This window comes from Amphiura filiformis, chromosome 4, assembly GCF_039555335.1.
Source record: "Amphiura filiformis chromosome 4, Afil_fr2py, whole genome shotgun sequence".
In the NCBI taxonomy this organism is placed as follows: Eukaryota; Metazoa; Echinodermata; class Ophiuroidea; order Amphilepidida; family Amphiuridae; genus Amphiura; species Amphiura filiformis.
Window position 1 is genome coordinate 38,843,604 of NC_092631.1, and position 21,289 is coordinate 38,864,892.

The following is a 21,289-nucleotide window of genomic DNA, read 5'->3' on the forward strand; positions in this document are numbered from 1 at the left end:
GATAATGTGCGCATGTAGCGCGAAAAAAATGGTATTTTACACTATTTTCGCCCATTATCCGGCTAAAAAAGGGCTTTATTGTTACAATTTGCGCGCGTAGCGCGGAAAATTTTGTATTTTACACTATTTTGGCCCTGAATTTTGCTAGAAAAGGGCTCCTTGCCCTTTTCTTTTCCTTTGCCCTCCTGATTTTCTCTCTCATTTTTTGTCAGAGGGGCACTTTTTCTTTCATTTTTTGTCAGGGGGGGCACTCTGCCCCACCTGCCCCCCCGCTGGCTACGCTACTGCTTTATGCCAAGAGAAAGGGAATTCTTAATCGAATCTCAACATTCACAAATTGTCTCTGTATTTATTCCGTATTATTGTCTTTTTTCAGGAGTTTATGGTGCACCCGGAATCTTATACACTGGCATCTTATTACATCTTTTATGATCAAATATATTATATTCATTATAACGGCCGTCGTCGGTAGTGAGGACCCGCCTATTGTAAGTATCATGAAGTAAAGATTTTTTTATTAACTACGCTTCAGTGCCCTTAAAACTTTATTCTTCTTGACATCTTTAGTCTCCAAAGGATTTCTGGCCCTGTGCCTAAGATGACCAGTTTACCAGTTTTCATACAGCCAAGGACAATATATCGAGGGCTGATAACCAGAAAACATTAACTTACAATGGTTTTATTGTAAAAATATGACAAGAAAGTTGTCCAGCTTTCCAGAAAGTGACCTTTCATCTGAGGCAATTGGTCTTCAAATGTTGACAGTTGGTATTACGTAGGGTATTACGCAGGTGTCATACTGGAAGGATATTTTATATTACCGTCTTTTTCATTCAGCTAAAACGTTCGATAAATTTATTTAAAGAGCCTGTGGTGCAACATTTATTTATCTACATTAGGTGCGTATTAATATATTGCGCAGAGATCTACCAGAAAATAAAAAAAGAGTCAAAGGCCCACTTTCTAAGGACATTTTTCTTATACATACCTTGTTTTATGATGTTTTCTATTGCAACATTCCCATCCCAAAACATCCCTTATATCTCCATCTCTCATATCTCTCCCTCACTCTCATCGTCCATCCGGGGCTCCACACAGCCACTCATTACGAGCATCCTCTATCGTTGGTGTGGACAAAAAGATGGATTTATTACATGTATTTAAGCTTAATACATGTCTTCAAGACACGATTGCTCTCAATTATGTCTAACCATTTTAAGCAGACCGTTGACTCTGCTTTATTTGGTATATAATCAGTATTGCCGTACCGAGGCCGAACCAGAAATACCAATTTAGCTCGCGAGATTCCCATGTGTGATTGATGAAAAATTCATGAGAATTAGATAGGATCAATTTCCAATCGGATTACATACCAGCATCAAATTTGATTAATCACTAGAATATTCCAGTTGATATCCATACACCTTCTGTAGAAGGCATGACCTTATTCTCCTATACAGGGGGTGTATGTTTCAAATGGAGCCACCCATTTAGGTAGCCTCATTTATAACTTACACTCCCTGTATGAAACATTAAGGTAATGTATTCCATAGGGGTGTATGCATTTCGACTGGAATTACCCATTTCTCTTCCTGTATAGTATTGATGCAATGTGGCTTTTCAGCGAGTTGGCATTAAAACTTGTCAAACCGCATTCTGTCATAAAAGTTTTACCTAACTTCTTTTACAGGTTATAAAAACAAGCTTCTACATCAAAATAATAACAGGTTAAGGGTCTTATGAATCAGAAATTGCGAAGTCGATTGCTTACATTTGTATTCAAGACATGTTTTCGTGCCAATCACCATAATCACCTCTGAATTTCATAAGGAGATGTTTATAACATGGTTGATACTTGTTTGTCAATATAGTTGACGGGTAATTTAAATAAAAGCCAAAGATTCTAGGGTAACTAAATAAAATTAGCATTAATTACAATAGAATGACTACAGATACGAAAGAAAACCTGCTCAAGTGTTAATTACCATTCGAATTATACATGTCTCTACTTACACGAACAAAACAGGAATTTCTGGTCGCTGAAAACATATTAATAATTAATTATTGCTCATTTAATTTATTTCAGTAAACAACACACATTCTTAGTTAAAGAGTGTAGGCAAACATTTCAGAATCTTAAGAGGATCCATGCAGTCGTTTAAATTAATAATTTGCTACTTGTTTCGAACGATTATTCATTATTTGATCTATTTAGTTAATTGAAGACCGCTCTTTTGCATGAATAGTAGACTTTTCAGGGAGCACATAAGTTTACCATAAGTTATTGGTGACAAATAGGTGGCAAAAAATCGGCTATTCCATTTAATATACATACACCTTCAATGGAAGACATTAATCTCCCACACAATGGATACAGATTTCAAATGGAAGCACCCATTCAGGTAACCCCATTTGAAATTCACACTCCCTGTGTGGAAGATTAAAGTCCTGTCTCGATATGGGGCGTTTGGTTTTCAACTAGAATTGGCCAATGTAGATGGAAGCAGCTCTTGAAATCATTAACCTCAATTCATGTAATTATACAAAGTGTCGATATTCATTAATTTCATTCTAATAAATTAATCCAATTCATTCTACTATTTCTAGGCTTGTTGAATAGGGTCATCCAATTCAGATCTACCTGACTCGTGATATATTGCAAAACGTTTTGCGAACCAAAAACCCCTACGCTGTACAAAATTTGTGGTTTTGTGGAGATGTATGGAGATTGTGTGCATAAAATAACTCATTAAATCCTGTTTTAAGTACTTTGTTTGAAGTAAATCCTTTTAACATGTTTAAAAAAGCTCTCACAGCTTTTAAAACAAATATGCTTTAAAAACAATTAAAGAACACGTTCTACATTAACAGTTTTTGAATTTGAAAGCAGGACTTCCAAAAAACTAAACCAAACATTAACAAATGTAAAAGATGAATGAATGCACTCAAAAGAGGCGCATAGTAGGCGTTTCACTTGTGGTCATCCTTCTAGCGCACAACATACCGTTTCTTCAATTCCTTGGGTTATCAACCTATTCTGAACGCATCCTTCCTTTCCATTCCTTTGCAAAGATTTCTCCTTCAATAGGCGATAGGACTAGGCTGTCAATTCTTTGTTTCTACACTCAGTACCACACTCAAAATAATTTGTTGAACGTCTTGCTTTAATTTTCTGAGCTTGTTGTACTAATAAGATTTGCTTTGTTCGGCTATTGATTGTATCAAGTTGTATACTCACTACATGTCATTGCTTGTTTGGTTAACTTACTTATTTTAGCTATTACTCAGTGCAACAACAAGTTACTTATTTTAATCCAGTCTCTGAATTTGATACTGAAATACCATAGAATTCCGTCGCACAAGCATTCCTCCAAGTTTTTAATTTATTTATTTATTTATTCGTTATTTATTCAGGAAAATTCCATCAATACAAGTACTGGTCTCCCTGGAAGCCCTGATAACATACATACAAATAACATTATAAGAATATGAATGAATAATATACAAACATGGAAATACAGAACAAGTTCAAATTAACAAATTAATGAGGAGGGGTTATAATAAGTTCCTTATTAACTTAAATAAATACATAATTATAAGGCATTCTTGAACTCATTCAAGCTTAGTGAATCCAAATTGGCACAGAGATTAAAAGGAAGTCTATTCCACGAAGTGGCAGCTCTATAATGAAATGTTCCCTGCCCAGAAGATAATTTCCACCTTGGAACAACCAATTTGTTATGAGATTGGCTTCGACTGTTCTTAAAATGAGTAGAGGAAGTGAAGGTAAATTGAGATGACAAATAATGTGGAGCAATGTTCTTTATAGACATTTAAAAACAAAAATAAGTAACTGATTCTCCCACCTACTATCAAGTTTAACCCAGTCCAGCCTATTCTGCAGAATCTGAAGCTCATTTTTGTGGCAGAGGATGATTTAAGGAAGCCCCATCATGCACTGTAAAAGTGTTATCGCTCGAGTTTCAACTGCCAGTTTACTTTTCAAATCCCATTGAATTCTGTGCAAAAGATGTTGTTTTAAAATTGTGTGTGTGTCATTATTACTTGGTCGATTTCAGATCTAAAGTGATGTATGCATGAAGGATAATTCACACCTTCTGTAGATAACATAAAATGTGAAATCGACCAACTTTTTGAAGGTGTTTTTATTGTAAATATATCTGTCCAAATTCAAATTTAACCATGCACGTGTGTATGCAGTGGGCGGGCAGTGGTGTCATGTTCACTCACTATGCTAACCGCAAGACTTGCTGGGTAGTGCTTAAATCATCCTCTGTTTTTGTGGCAGCACTATTTTTTTACAAGCAGAGCTGCAGTAGTCAACATGAGAAAAGACAAGGGCTGCTTGGGCAAGTGTTTTAACATATGGAAAGGTTTTTCTATACAAAAACTTCAGTTTCCACCTCGATACACCTGAGCACACATTTTCGTCCTAGAGCTTCCAAGCAGAGAACAAGCAGTGAATGTCTCCACCGCAGTCTTTGATTACACTACACGGTTGAGTGCATAGCAGTGTGAGAGCTGTGGAGCTTCTAGCCGAAAAATGGGCCTCTTTGATTGTTTTTTGTCGAAACCTCAAGTGTTCCCTTCATCCAATCAGAATTTTTTTTATATCAAACGAAAGCTTACACTTCCCCCTAAAAACAAATTTTCGTCACTAGGTCAACAGATAACGCAATTCAATGTTATAGCAAGGCGAATGTGGAAAATCTGTTGAAAACTACCTATCCAAGCACATTTTTTTGACCAAAATGTAGGTGTAAATGTCAAAACCTCAAGTGTTTCTTACAATACTTTTCAAATTTTATGTCATTAAATTAAAAAAGAACACTTATATTGTTCATATACTAGAGTCACTAGAATGAGCAATGGTCTCTTTAAATTGCAAGTATTGTGCAAAAAGTTACTATTTTCGCCTGTTTTGTCATACGGTTGTAAATTCAGTGAACTATGACTTTTAAAAAAGAGCGCTTACAAATAACACCAATACGTTTTGATAGTCGCGCTTGATGACGTCATGGAAAAGATTTTAGCCAATGGAAATGGATCATGATGTTATCATTGGCAGATGGTTTGAGCGGAGAGCGAGCAGAATCAAACCAGTAGTGGAGGAGACTATAGTATAAAAGTGGTCACAAGTTGTCCTACATTACTTTAAATGCTATTTTTATCGGAATTTAGATCTGATTTTACCAATTTTACTACAGTCATCCATTGTTTGATTTCGAAAGCATGACTGTAAACACGTTTTGTTTAACCCCCTTGAGATATTGTTGGTTTTTTTTACAGCTTTTCTGATTGGTTACGTGATATATCATGTATATTAATCTCAGTGACCAATTGAAATACAGCTACTAAGTATTCAAGCCTCTTCAGATGTACAACTGATTCTTATCTTGTTGCTGATTGGCTCAATAAGTCATATATTGCCTTATTGTAATCAATCAGTAGGATGTATCTATAATAATTATATTTTAGATCACTATTCTTGAAGCTTTGAACATAAGCAAAGAAAGCACAAACCGGAAATTAAAATTCGTATTCGAGGGAAAAATTAGTTTCCAATTGCCTTGATTTGATCAAAGAAAAAGTTTGGGGATCGGTTATTCGTGCCTCAATAGTGACCTTGCACAAACTTTTTGGTATGAAGGTAATACGCGTGTGAAGTACGAGTTATTTGTGGCTCGTTATCTGGAAAGTGCATTCAATTAATTTGTAACATCTCCTGAACTCAGAGTTCATTTTAGGTTTGTTCTAATACTGAAATAATTGAAGCCAACAAACTAATGTATATTATACTTGCATAAACTATGTGTTATATTTATAGGGACTGGCTTCAACCCCATTTACCGGTCGACCGCCGGCGCCAGCAGGACCGGCAGTTTAACTGCGTTCTTTGTTCAGAACAATAGTCAATAGAAACCAGATCCACTCACCGATTCTGGCAGGGTACCGGCGGTTGTCCCATCCTTTAAACTCATCTTTGGCTTACTTCGTTGCTGTATAGTGTTGAACCAAAATATATGCATGTACATGACATTGAATAATATCGTGAATATATTATTCCCATTGCAGTGGATTTCCCGAATTCTAGACACGATGTTCTGGTATGCAGAGATGACCAATTACTTCTGGATGTTTGTGGAAGGATTATTTTTACACACTCTGGTGGTTTTTGCCCTTAAAATTGACGCTGACAGAATACAATTTTGGATATATTGCGTTATAGGATGGGGTGAGTAAACAGTTTGTAACAGCTGTGTAATGGTGGTCATCGTAGATTAAAGTGTAACATATTATTATTGACATGTTAACAGAACCAGGAACAAGTCGGTGAACCTACTCCCGAACCTAATTTGAGAAAGTCTTATAACAGGTTCCCCACTGTAAAAAACGGACCTGCCAAATTTGCACGCTACAGAGCCTGAAAATAAAATCCGGCGAACCACACGTATGGGAGCTGCCATAGGGTGCTAACGGGTGCTAACGGCAACGCGGGGGTCGCCGGAGTGCTAACGAACGCGTCGCCAGCACAAGCGTCCTACACGATCAATAACGCGTATAGGGCGCATTCAAGTTCGCCGTACGCGACCGGTAGTTCCTGATACGCGATGACAGGGTCAATGGCCGCTTCCACGCAGTAACGTACTTCTGAACTCACTGTCAGGGTCCTGCTTATAAGTTATAAAAGGCACTTTATTTCATGCCCACGTGACCAGATACATGGCGTTGACATTACAGCTTTAGACAGGAAGTCTGGCAAAGTGACCTTTGGCACAGCTGGTGGTCTTCCTGTATATTTCAATGCAAATTTTCAGCTATTTTTTTTTGCAACTATGTAGTATTGATTTTTAAAACTTTTTTCCCGATGGTAAATACTTTCAAAATTTAGTTCTTGAAAACACAATTTATGAAAAATTCAGAATCTTCCAGTCAGGGTGAATGAGGTAGCTCACCCCAGAAAAATATTATTTAAGAAGTATTTAGGGGAACTTATAAGTTGTGGACCCTATATTTACTTGGTGGTCCTGGTATGGCGGCGCCCATGGGTCACATTGTCATTAAATAAAGTGCCTTTTATAAAATAGCCTAAGCTTGCTGTTTAAGATACGTTCAATGACAATTTGTCAAATACCTGAAATTAATTTTTACCCATATTAAGTATTCAAAAATAAAGAGGATACGAAACTATTACTTCCCTGCAATCTTAGTTAATCCCCCGTTAGGTGAGGAAAAAATTGTTGTATTTCTCAGGAAAAAAAATACAGTGACACTAAAGTAAAAGTCTAAAGAATCTCTTTTTCTCTATTCATTGTCTTAGGCCCCTCCTTCTGGTTTCATATTTTTTTTTTTTTCAACCTGAGCACTTATACAGGGTGAGTCAAAAAAAGTGCAATAGAGCAAAGAATCGATATTTATGCAAGAACCAAGTCAAACTTTCCCATTATTGAAAATTTTTATAAATGCCACACTCAAACGTCAGCTTCTGTGAAAATATGAAGTGAATCGCGACTACCGTTTAATTTTAATTAAGTCCTTTTGCTGCGATACCCAATTTCGTTATTTGTCCACGAGATACCATGTATTTTGAATGAGAGCACACAATGCGCGGTAAAGGCATTAGCTCTGAAACTGACATCAACTTAAAAAGGTTGATTTTTGCGTTATTATAATTTCTTTTTCTGTTCAAACAAACTTTCTAACATTACTTTAAGTCTTTGATACCTCACTCGACTCCAACTCCAGTTTTTTAATCCCAATATGTCCAAATTCACTCCACTTCAATTTGCGCGCATTTTATTTTGACATTTGAAAAAACCCGCCTACAAATGTGTATGTTTTTGATTGAGAATAAACATCTTTAAAGTAAAGGTAAAATGAAAATAACAACAAATAATGTTTCTTTTCCTTAAAAAAGACCAAGGGCAATAACACTTTGGGTGCTCCGTTTAATTTCAATGCCAATGAAGTTAAGAAAATGTAAGTTGTTTTAAATCTACCTTACACAGAGTGCGCTGACATTCAAATTTTAGATGTCTCTTGGACAAACATTAAAATTGGGTATCGCTATCAAATGTGTCATAAAAACAAAACGGTAAATGCTAATTCCTTTATTTCTTCACACAAGGTTGCTGATGAATATATCATATATAAAATGTTTTCAAACCTAAAAGGTTCAACTCGGTTCTTTAATGAAAATGGATTCTTTTCTCTATTGCACTTTTTTTGACTCACCCTGTATTATATTTGTGTTTTATTTCTTGTTTAAAACATAATTATTTCTTTTTTTTTACAGGTAAACCATTGGTGTTTGTTGGCATTTGGGCAACAATTTGTAAAATCAAGTACCCACCCGAAAAGTAAGTTTTCTTATTTAAAACTATATGGACTTGCTATGAAAAGTATAAGAATATCAAATCCAAAAAATACTAGTGACATACATTTAACTTCAATACAATACAAAAATTATTATACATTTTTAGCATCTTGAAATCCGTATTCTGCGGTTTTAAGCGTTGTTCATTAATTTGTAATGCAGATATTCAAATAGAAATAATAGTGTAAAATTTACACAGTGTTTTAAGATAAATCTCCATAATCTTCTTGTAAAACTTTTCATAGAAGTTTTGTAAACATTTCACACAACTTTTGTATTATTTACACATGTTTTATGTATTTTTTATGATGATTAAGGAGTTCTAATTTCACATAAAAATGTGTTAAGAGTTTATGAATATGGAACCAGTTTGTGAAATGTTACTTAATTATAAGGTGCTCTATTTTTGAACATTTTTTTTCTCTATCAACGGAACATGAAACAAGTGTGTTATTACAGAATTTTCCGAGTTATGAATATTTTAGTTTTTGATTAAGTCTTCATCGATCACTCCGATAACGAATGACAGTAGTGTTTTAATCTGATTCCATGCTAATTGCCCTACGGTAATTTTAATTATTGATGATGTGGCTTGTACGCAAAATATTTTTATCTTTTAAATTGTTAATCACAGATACATCATTAACCCAAATATGCATAAAAACATCCTTAAAGTCTGAGAATCGGGTTACTCGAAGATCAATCGTGAAATGATTTTTTTTTTCATACTTTTTACCGCAAAAGTCAGCCAGATTCTAATTTTGACATAGAAGTAAGGCATGATATTTCGAAATATATATCTATTTAAATTGCTTTGAACTTCCTATAATTACACAACGAACTCTATGCTCAAAAACGGAAATAAAGTTCTCTAGTGCTTTGCCTGCTTGTCACAGGCCTCAACATGAAAAGTCCAAGTTTTGAGATATTTTCTCAACATATAAAGAGCTATCTCAAGAACCCTTGAAACAATACTGGGCTTGTTTGTACTCATTTTAATGCATTTTTCATGCTGATTCCAAATATGTTCATGACAATGTACAATTCTGAAATTTTTGAATTTTTAAAGAAAATTTTGAACTTGTCGTCTGCAGTCGACAAACGCGTGGAGGGTTAAAATTCAACCGAGAAACGTTTGTTTTAAATATGCATTATTGTAATGGCAGGTGATAGAGTTTTGGCTTCTAGAAAATTAATACTTGGTAATATTTAGAAGCTAATGCACTCGAACTTGAAAAAGAGAAACCGCAGCACAATGTTCCGATTACAATCATTACCTTGCTCAAATCAGTTTAGATTTCACAAAAACAAGGTACTGCTTTTATGTTTTGTACCCAACAGCAACAATATTTATGTTGCCGAATGAATAACCTTTCGTATAGCATACAATTTTTGTTCCCGTAAGTTTTCAAAATATTTATATTGAAATTGCTAATACAGTGTATGATCATCAATTCTGAGCAATAGTAAACGGATTATATTAATCAAAATACTACTGTCTGTTTCGCAAATTGATTGCATTTATTTATTTGATTAATCATCAATAATGTATATGCCGGCAGCAGGCGAGTCGCTTTATTCTGTTATATAATAAGTGGAACATATATTGTGAAGAACTACGATGACACGCAATTACAACGGAGTAATAACAAACGCTGCATGTTAGTAACATCTGGAATATACAGGGTGTATCATAATAAAGTATACAGAGGCATTTGGTCAAAATGCGTTAGTTGATAGCTGAATCAACATCTTGTCCTCCCACAGCTGTAAAATCACTGGTGTGTGACAATTAATAAGGACTTAGTTGCTATTTTGTGAGCCGTGTCACAATGCAGTTGCTCGAAGTCAATTAATAAATAACATGAAAATTACAGTTTCACCACTTTCATTACTAGAGAGATTGCGGAGAGGCGTTCACTGCAAACGCCATACGGGTTACGGATTTCTGCATTTTGCGGTAGAACGTCATAGTCCCGTTCACATCCAAAATAGCCTTCTACACAGCCAGTTTGTGTCGGTCCTAACGCTCGTCGTTCCTAGTATGTTCGTGATAGCCGCATAGAGTCTGAACCAAGACTACGTGTAAACTCAATTGCAATCATGATGGCGCTATGCTGAGACAAATAATCTAAAGGTAATAGGAAGCACCCATTGATTCACCTTGGGTGCATCGAACCAGAGAAGATTATCTTCTTTCATCGAACTACTTTCCTCGGTATTGATATGCAAATACGACTGGCTGTATCTATAATGCTCTAAGCATTCAGTCCAGTTTGCGGGCTATTGGAAAATGAGTATAGGCCTATGTTCACACGTGTATGCTATTTGTCTAAATAATCTAAACAGAGTTTGGTTTTGGATGCCTAGGAAGTCTTGGTTAGGTGTATATTATTCGAATAACAAGAAACAAACTCCATTATCATATAAATAATACCCTGTTTACTTTCTAAAGCAAAATGAAAATAGATAATCTAATATGCCTAGTTCGATTACTACCCAGCAAACACAAATATATTACAGAAAACGTTAAATGTCGGGTTAAAGGTTATGTGAGGGTCAAGGGCATTAAAAGTTTTAATAACATTCAAAAAACCCTTTGTTCTAAACTTGCTGATAAACGTTCTAACACAATAGACACTTACGAGGGCCGGTCAAAAAGTTCGTAGAACTCGGTATGTTACTTTGTCGCACGGCATTGAATTTGGTCTCATTTGAAAGCTTGTTCCTTCAAAACATGACTGCAAAGATAATATATTTTTGCATCACTGTATATGAGCAGGACACTCTTCAGAGGAAGCCTACCTCCATGAATTCACAGGTACTACCAGAAGTGAATACATGGTCATCATGGAAATTTCTCCCGACGGTGGTGAAAACTTAAATAAATTTTAACAATGTACAGTTGTTGTAAATGGCAATGAAGTCCTTGGTTTTAACAGCAACGAAATGGCTCTTAGAGTTCAAGAATGGAATAAGCGTCCTTGAAGATCATCCAAGGTCCAAAAGACTTGCTGACGTCACCACTATTGATATACGCGCTGATACAGTGGCATTGATAATGAATAAAGAGCCAAATAAGAAAAATGTGATAGCCACAAAATATGACAACTCTGATGAATGTGTTTTCAATATTAATCCATTAACATTTGGGTATCCCAGGATGTATTCTAGATGGGGTCCCAGAATCTTCTTGTACAAAATTGATACCAGTTGACATATTAAGGTCCACACCTTCTATACACTTAGAATGAGGACCAAGGCAAGTTTAATCTATATGTGGCTATTGATAAGGCATACATTAATCACTGGAATTATGAGTGAATTTAGTGGAAGCACCTGGATCTCACACCCCTAAGAAGATCATCACTCGGTCACCATAGTGCAAGGTCTTCGTCGCTGTTTCTGAGATCCAGGGATAGTCTTGATGACAGACCATTTGCCAAATGAAAGTACAATTATAGGCATATATCATACAATTTTTATAGCAAAATTGAGGCAAGCCATCGTGTGAAGAAGGTTGATGGTAGAAATGTGGCTGTTCTCGGATTGTGTCCTGTACGCTATTCTTAGTTTGTCAAGCTGCCATTCACGATAGAGGGGTCAGTTAATTAAACTAACCATATTGTGGTTCAGGCATGGCCTTCAGTTAGTGAAACCTATTTTAGAATTTTAAGTCCTACCTTCATAATACCAGGTTTGCTGGTGATCAATGCTGGTGAGCCTTCACTGAAGAGTGGCTCAAGGAGCTATCGGAAGACTTCCATTTTGTTGACATAGAAGGTTTCAAGAAAAATTGCGACGGGTACATTAAGGTATGTATTGACCATGCTCAAGGGAGAGATAGAAAGAAATTGGCTAGCACTCTTTCAAATACCTTGTTCTACGAACTTATTGACCGCCCCTCGTAAATATGTTTGCCAAATGATATTTTACTATAGCATTTCGAATTTTGGCTTAAAATGTTGTTGTATTATTTTTTCAGTATAACACGAGTTTTCATGATTTTTATATAAACATACATCGATATGTTATCAAAACGTTTTAACTAAATCCAAAAACACATGCATTATCATGTTTTAAAAACATTTTGGAGTTTGCTGAATAGTATCCATAAGCAAAACACTTTGACAGCTGTTTAATGCACAACGTAAAAGCAAGGCGAAAAATAGCGTTGCACGAACTTCTGTTCCCCGTCCCAAACAGACAATTATACCGCATTAAAGCCGTAACACGACACAATCTTGCCTAAAACGCCTCTTCGCAAGCTGATTTTTGGACGGCATTTTCCACACACAAATGAATAGGCAATCTGCCCGTTCGAATTCGCGTCGAAAAAAAATCGAAATTAGTTCACTTCTTCTTGTCTATACGAGATCAAATTTTAACCCCCCAAATGGATTTTATTACATGTCGGACTCTACTTGTTCTATTAGGATACTTTGATTCGTTTCATAACATGATAAACATAACATTTTTCTGCATTTCATAATGCGTTTTTTTGTCATTTTGGAACGTCATTTTTTGCTACCAACCGCAACGTAATCGCCTTACGGTAATTCCACGATTGACCAATTCACAATAGATTTCACCCTCTAGAGGGCATAATAACCGATTTTTGACTAATGTAGCTTGCCGTTCGCGTTCCCGTGTCACGTTTCACGTAAATTTCGCAATCTCTCTAGTGTAATTGACAGCACGCCTTGTAGAATTGTTTGGCAATCGTGATTGCTTTAAAGCACTAAGTGGAATGGCCCCTAAAATATCCTGATCTTACACCTCTGGATATCTTATTGTGGGGCTATTTGAAATCAAAGGTTTTCACAGGTCCTCCTGCCGACCTTGATGAACTCAGAGACACATAATTGCACAAGTTAACACCCAGGCAGGACAGATCCGTTGATAAGACGTGGTGTATATGCCATGTTGAGGAGAGCTGATACCTGCATACAGGACTTTACTCGGCTCACAAAAATAGCCACCGAGTCGTTATTAATGGCCACACGTCAGTGATTTTACAGTTGTAAGAGGACAAGATGTTAATTCAGCTATCAACTATAGCATTTTGACCAAATGCCTCCTACTTTTTAACCTAGTGGCATTAATTTCAAACTATAACTGGATACACGAGGCACTGGAGGTACTGTAAGAGATTGTAACTATACCGACAGTACTTCCAAGGCTAGATATTGTGTCAGATGCCTTGAACGGCGTATACACTACACTGTAAATCTCTAGATGTAATACTTTTTTTAACACGTTAGGCGTTTGGCGAAATTTTTCTTATTATCTACATGTACCTTTTTAGAAAAAGGTTACATATTTTGAAACCTTTATTCTCCTACACATCACAAATAAAATCCAAAATAAAATCAACACCGTCCCTTTGGTTTACAAGTTATCACACTTTGAATTTGTATCTAAATGCATCCTAAACATTTATCCGTCCAAAACACTACTACCGTTTAGCTACGCGACATGTTTGTAGATATCAAACATCAACCTGTATTATCTAAACACAAGTTATACAGTTAAACAATGGTGTTTTGATTGTGTTTAAATTAAATACAGGTTCATGTTTGATATCTAAACATATATAATGTAAACACGGGCTAAACATGGTGTTTAGGATGGGGCATAAGTGTTAAGGATGCGTTTAGATAAGTGTGATAAGTTGTAGAGTTTTGGAATTAAATCTAATACTGAAACTTAGTTTTTGCAGCGATTGCAACGTTGCGTCTGGTCACGTGCAAAAAGTAGTAGCATATGTTCCAGTATTAGATTTAATTCCAAAACTCTGTTTAAAACTACTGGATGACTAAGAACATCCACTCATTTTTGATAACTTGTAAACCAAAGGGACGGAGTTGATTTTATTTTGGATTTGGTGATGCGTAGGAGAATAGGTTTCAAAATATGAAGCCCTTTTCTGAAAAAGTGTATATAGATATACATAGATACTAATAAAAAATTACTCAACTCCTATCGTGTTTAAGTAGTGTTACAGCTAGGGATTTATAGTGTAGGAGCATAATATACCACTGTGTACATGTATCCTTTAGATGGAAAAGTAGAACAATTGTCTTCACGTCATGACAAAGACTGCAGTTAGCTGGAGATCGTTCCCGGGACCATAATAGAGGTTATCCACGTTACTCATGTGTGACTTCTAACAAAAGGCGCTGGTTCCCGTAGTATTCCTCATTCAAACCAATTCAATGCACGACCTCGGAGTTACTTGCATGACTTTGGCGGGCTATTTTGAAACAGGTTGCACATGAAGGTACTTCTTTTCAAAATCCTAAACAAGGTATAGCAGTCGCTGATAGGATATGCAGCTTATAGAATAACCTCTATTATATTCTCCAAATATTTATATACACTTCAATGGTGCGGTCTGCTTTAGCATCTTCCCTGGCTTTAGATATTATATTCTAATCAAAAATATCAACACGAAATGGTTGTACGCTCATATGTGGGTTAATCTAGATAGCGTTCATATTATGCTGGATTCTATTACGTCCAGTATCTCTAAATCCTTGCGCAATATGAAATATATCATAACAAACCGTACAGTCTTACAGCCAGTAGATATTTAAATAAAGTCAGACCGATGTTGAATGGGAAAATATAACGCTTATTTCTTGTTATATCATTGTCCTTAACTTAAGAAAAGCAAAACCAATGGAAATATAAATGCGATTATTGGCTTCCTTAAGGGCTGGGGTATGAACGTTTGGAGAGTATTTATTTTGGGACATTAGAGCACATCAGACATATCGAATTGCATTCTGAAAACGAAGAAAGTCATTCTGATATCAAATAATTTTGATTTTTTGAAATTCGCAATTTAATACACATTTTATGGCAAATCATTAAAAATTGATATTTTTGATATTTAACAGTACTTGAAATAAACTTTATAAATCTGATGATTTATACTTAAAGTGTATGTAGGTGGGATGAAAAGCCGACGATCAATTGAAAATTTTGACCTTTCGTATTGAAGATATGGATTTTTTTCCCAAAACACCAAAAAAAAATTAGGTCTTTTTGGGAAAAAAATCCATATCTTCAATATGAAAGGTCAAAATTTTCAATTGACCGTCGGCTTTTCCTCCCTGCTACATACACTTTAAGAATATATCATTAGATTTATATAATTTACTTCGAGGACTGTTATATATCAAAATTTGAAAAATATCAAATTTTTATAATTTGTCATAAAATTTGTATTATATTGTGATTTTCAAAAATGAAAATTATTTGATATCAGAAAGACATGCTTCGTATTCAGAATGCAATTCGATAGATCTGAGGTGCTCTCATGTCCCACAAAAAATACTATCGAAACGCAATAAACGCTCATTTTAGATCCCTTAACTCACCAATGTATTACTATTAAGAAAGACACAGTAGTTGTTTAGTTAAATGAGGTCAGCTTAAATAGCTAAAACTGAACAAATATACGTGACCTTTTATCACGAAATGAGCGTTAAGTCGCCAGTTAGCAGTTTCGAGACGTCCTGGCTGCTGCGTTGTGTTCTTTGTTTCACCGCACCTGTTCAATAGTATGTCTGTATGTCCTTCGTGAATTGGAGCACAGTGGGCCATTCACGAAGGACATACTACTGGCTTGTATAACGAACATCAACTTAGCAGCCAGGATGTCTTGAAACTACGAACTAACGACTTTACGCTCATTTCGTGATAGCAGGTCATATAATTATGTCATATCATCCCACTCGCCTTTACCTACTTGTGATTGTCAAACGCTGTCGTGTTGAATTTCGACTGTGACTCTGGCAAGCATTGATATTATTTCCATGGGTGATCTAGTTCATATACATGTAATACGGTGTAATTATGATAGGTCGTATCCTGTATAGTATTGTATACGACAGCGAGCAATCAATTTCAATTTATTTGGTAGTATTCCGTTCTCTGTATCCCTATCAGCTATTATGTCAAGGTATCAATGGAATCAACTTAAAGTTTAAAAAAGAAGCGTCCATACAATTCATATCCTCACAGTAATACACTGGGTTTTTTTACTCTTTTTTCCTCTCTGTTAGTTTTTTTTTCTTATCAACACCATCATCAATCATCAGTAGCCTTTTGTCATTGTTATTGTAGTTGTTGTTCTTCTTCATCTTGTTTTCTCAATTACCTGACATACAAATGTTATTAAATGTTTTCAATAAACGTTTTAAGAACATTTTTGTGTTTGCTGGGGGCTTCCTCTTTTTCCTAATTTTTCTCTGCAGCTAGCTACTCGTCATCTTATCCTCCTTTCCTCCTCTTTTAATGTGACTTTTCGTTGTTGTTAATGTAAGAATCACCTTCTACTTTAAAAAGAAATATTTCCAACAATTTTCTAACTGACATGTTCATTAAGTTCTATTCGTAAAAGTACATAAACACGATAACGTGACGATGAATATCACCGTCTAACCCTGAAGAAGTGAATTTCCTGTTGAAAATACATCTCACTCACTCACAGAAAATCATGAACTTTGAAAACAACATCGGATAAAGCATAGAATAGCTCTCAATCTGTATATAATCCGGTTTCATATTTCCAATAAACATTCATTTCACACAAATTTCACACCAAATTATTCCTGCCTATTCCACCGTATTTAATGAAAGATGGTTTTATTTTTATCAGATTTCGTATCCAAACATAGTTTACAATTTTGTAGCAAATACACAATTTTACTGTTTATATAAATAAGATGTCTTCCAACTGCATGTCTCAGAGGAATTATTTCAAAGACTTTGATTAAATACGTCCCGTTTTAAAGGAAATTGAGTCGAAATATTAGCAAATCTATTCTGTGTTTGTGCTGCTACAGGGTGTCCCTAAAAGAAAACTACCCACATGCCTCAGAAACTTTAATTGTCCGTTATTTTAATGCCCCGTACAACAGAACTACATATTTGGTGTTGTTGATGATGACTAAACCAGCGATCACATTTTTTTAAAATATTGACAAATGTAGTGTGATCAAGCAAAACCAGTCTGAAGTCCGGCATATTCATATTTGCAGAAAACCCCATTGAATTTGGACAACCAGTTCAAATTAAACATGAGAAGCTTTAGTTTCAAAACAATAGGAAACAAAAGGAAATACTTCCTTTGTTTGGCTATATCTCAAAATCAATATTTCCGACTTCCGACTGATTTTGTTTGATCACATCACAAATAACCGCTCTGTTCTTGAATTATAACAAATTCTGCATATCACACCTCATTTGAATCCATTTCATAAGTTAAACATAAACTATATAATTCATTGAACGATAGAAGCTTAATGGTTAGTACGTGGTACTCCCGATATAGATCATTGATTAATATTTGAATCCATGGAACGGATCATAAATGACCTATTTTCATAACCTTCTTATTAGGCACGAAATGATACATTTTCACAATTTAAGAAACGTCATGTACAGGGTGTCCCAAAAAAAAGAGGCCCCCATTGCGCCCTCTTTTTCTCCTATTTCTGAAAAGTTGATTAAATATATTTTGGTATGTAAATGTATTTGATCAACTTTTCAGAAATAGGAGAAAAAGAGGGCGCAATGAGGGGCCTCTTTTTTTTGGGACACCCTGTATGATTCGGGCATAAAATACCCACAAATTAAATGCATTAAGTATTCGGCCATGTTTAATTCGGGTATAAAATAACCAAACATTAATGTTTCTGACGGTACAGTTTTTTCAGGGAAATCCTACACTTCCTGTGTATTTTTACTAAATGTCTTAGATGAAGCGCATACAGTATGGAAGTTATAACGCGTCCCTCGAGTGACATTAAAGAAGCGAAAAAATGAAGAATCCTAACTTTTTCCTGATAGCAAAATAGATGATTGTTTTTGGGCAAATTTAGAGTTTCAAAAACCCTATACACATTATGAAAATAATCATGAAATGAAGCAGCTACAGGTACAATGTAATTTGCACTATTCATTTGCAAACGCAGTGCTGTATGTTTAATTTCTAAGAAAAAGATATTGTACGATCACGTTACAGGTACTGCCATTTCGATACAATTTGTATTGCTTACTTAGAATGCAATTAACCGAAAAGATGTGTTTTTTAATTAAAGTGGTAGCGTAAAAGGCTCTTAATTACAAGTATAATTTGTCCCACGCTTCTCTTGTACAAACCATTACGACAAATATTATTAATTTTGATGAATTAATTACAGTTACGGTTTCTTTTTCATCGAGGACAAAGAACTATAAATTAATATTTTTAATTCTTTTTTAAGACATGTTATCCATCAATAATATGAGTTTTACATTAAAGGTTATTCATTCTAAAAAAAAAGGAACACGACTTGCAGATACAACTGTTTATAATTGTTCCAACATGATGATACCATATTGATAACATGAAGAATATCTTGCTAATTGATGCCTATCCTGGAGTAACACGGAACTATTATTACAAAGTTTTGAAGGAAAAAATGCTCGCCGTTTTCATACGGACATCACCAAATGAAACATTTAACATGTTTAAACAGCTTGCTTAAAATTAATGATGTAATATTAAAAAATCCTTTGAAAACACATAAGCCATCACTTACGCAAAAGTTCTTGGTAAGTGGTATTATAGAAGTAATACAATTGTGCCCTAGTTCCGAGGATACAATATTTGAATGTTGTCTGCATCGCCGCAAATCTCCATCAGAGCTCCTCCAAGACTTAACTTAGCAATCTTTTATGAAATTAGTTTGATGGTGGATCATGTTAACATTCGAGTTGAAGTCTAAATGATAGCGAGTTATTTCATCGCAGGTTAATTGAAATCGACATCGCCCTAGAATCCTTGTCTTGTTTAACAAGAAGAACTGATCGCACCAGTTGAACAAAATAAAAAGAGGCTACATGGAGTGAATTGCACTGTTGTTAGACAGAAATTCTTTGTATCTGATCCAGAATGTTCACTTACTTGTGTACGTTTCAACAATCAACTGGCAACTCCAAGATCAACGCTGGAACTACTTCTAGCGTCGGTTGTCAGTAGCAGTCACTACCCATCAAGTGTTGATAAAGACAACAGGTGGTGTAACATTATGACGTAAAATATGCAGAAAGACAAATATTATGATTAGTCATAAAATCATGCTATCCGCCTAAAATGATTTTGTGCTTAACATTACAGACGTCTTTTATTGGACTTGGGTGAAAATTGGGATTATCTGGTACATTTTTCCACATAAAACCTGGGGACTTAACCAATTTCCGTTTTGTTTTCTGAAGTGACATAGACTTCGCGTGTTTGAACTGCTTTAAGGCATTATAACTATGCACGACTCATATTAAACACAAATAATATGCAACATTTTAACGAAGTTGTTGCCCATGTGTGTTTAAAGATTCAGATCTCTAAATCTCAAATTTGTTTTCGCCAGCCCATTCGGGGCTGGTACCTGTTTCAGGTTTGGGGTCAGTTTACTCAAGAGATTATATTTTAGTGGTATTGGAATGACTTTTGTTTAAAACTTTTTGTGGTTGAATTTTTTTGAAATATTTTAATTCGATTTGTAAGGAAAAGTAAGTATGTTTTGCAGTTTCAACGAACGAAAACGAGTGAGTATTACCAAAGTTATGTTTGAACTAATTAATTATGACTTTAAAAGTTTAAAGGCCTAAATGTAACAATAATAGTTAATATATATAGCATCATATGGTCAGCAGAAGAAAATCTGACATCACCTATGATGTCATATCAGTGTCCTTGACCGGGGTCCTTACTCCTTGACCACTGAACAGCGTGATATCATGTTGATAACAGATCTATAGAATCAAAATCTTCATCATATCCCCGGATCATATCACAGATTCTCAACAATCTGTGATCATATGGACCATATTGATGTGAAAGTAGTTATCTATCATATCCTGTGTCGTTTTATGGATAAAAATGACTCAAAATGTTATTGATGAAATGGTTGCTATCATAAACATCAGTTTTGTCTTTTCAACAGGAAAAATCCGATGCAAAATAAAGTTTTTAGGGCCTAGCTATAATATGGGCATAATTTATGCATATAGTATTGAACAATGTACCCCATTTGACATGCACTTATAGATAAATAAATTGTCTTACTTTATTAATTTAATAACTTCTTTATTATAAATAAAATGACACATAACTATTTGATTCATAAAATTACATTCAACAAAATGATTGAAGAGAAAACACACAAGGCACTAGGCAGACTGTTATAGAATGGAGTATGTAAGATGCCATGTCCATAGCTTCGCAGGAGTTTCCGACTAGCAATCAACATGATCAGCACATTCAGAAAAACACAGTTTAAGAGTGAAGATTGTAGTGAGTAACCAGTCCTTTATAAATGTGCTGGCCACTATCTATTATAATATAGTAGGCTTAAACTATACATTGCGAATTAATTAAGTTATTTTAAAATAAAATGTACATGTAAGTTAACTCAAACCGGCAGTGTATATATCGAAAGCAGTGAAATCGGACATTCCTAAGCGAAGATATTGAGTTCGTAAGTTCTGGTATTACAAAATTGGAAATTGAGATATCGTGGGTAAAAAGCTGAAAAGACAAAAAAACCAACGACAACAACGACAACAACAACAACAAAACAAACAGACCAGAACAATTTGGAGTACATGTAATGAATTAAAAGAGTTGACATGAGATTAGGAATTAATGTTTTCTGCTGTTTCAGTGTGCATGTTCTCATCGTTGATGGTTTGGTGGACTGTCATGTAGATGTAAGCGTGATCCTAAAAATGCCTTTCACATTGACCAAAACTAATTACAAGACCTCTTCTACATTGAGGCTGGCTTTCCCTTTTAAAGGAATTTTTATTCTAATCATAATCTTTATACTTTGA

At 35.0% G+C, this 21,289-nt stretch overlaps 1 pseudogene; it reads left to right on the top strand.

Annotated features, from left to right (window-relative positions):
- Window positions 1–21,289, top strand: part of LOC140150867 (corticotropin-releasing factor receptor 2-like) — a 202,526-nt pseudogene that overhangs the window by 160,720 nt on the left and 20,517 nt on the right.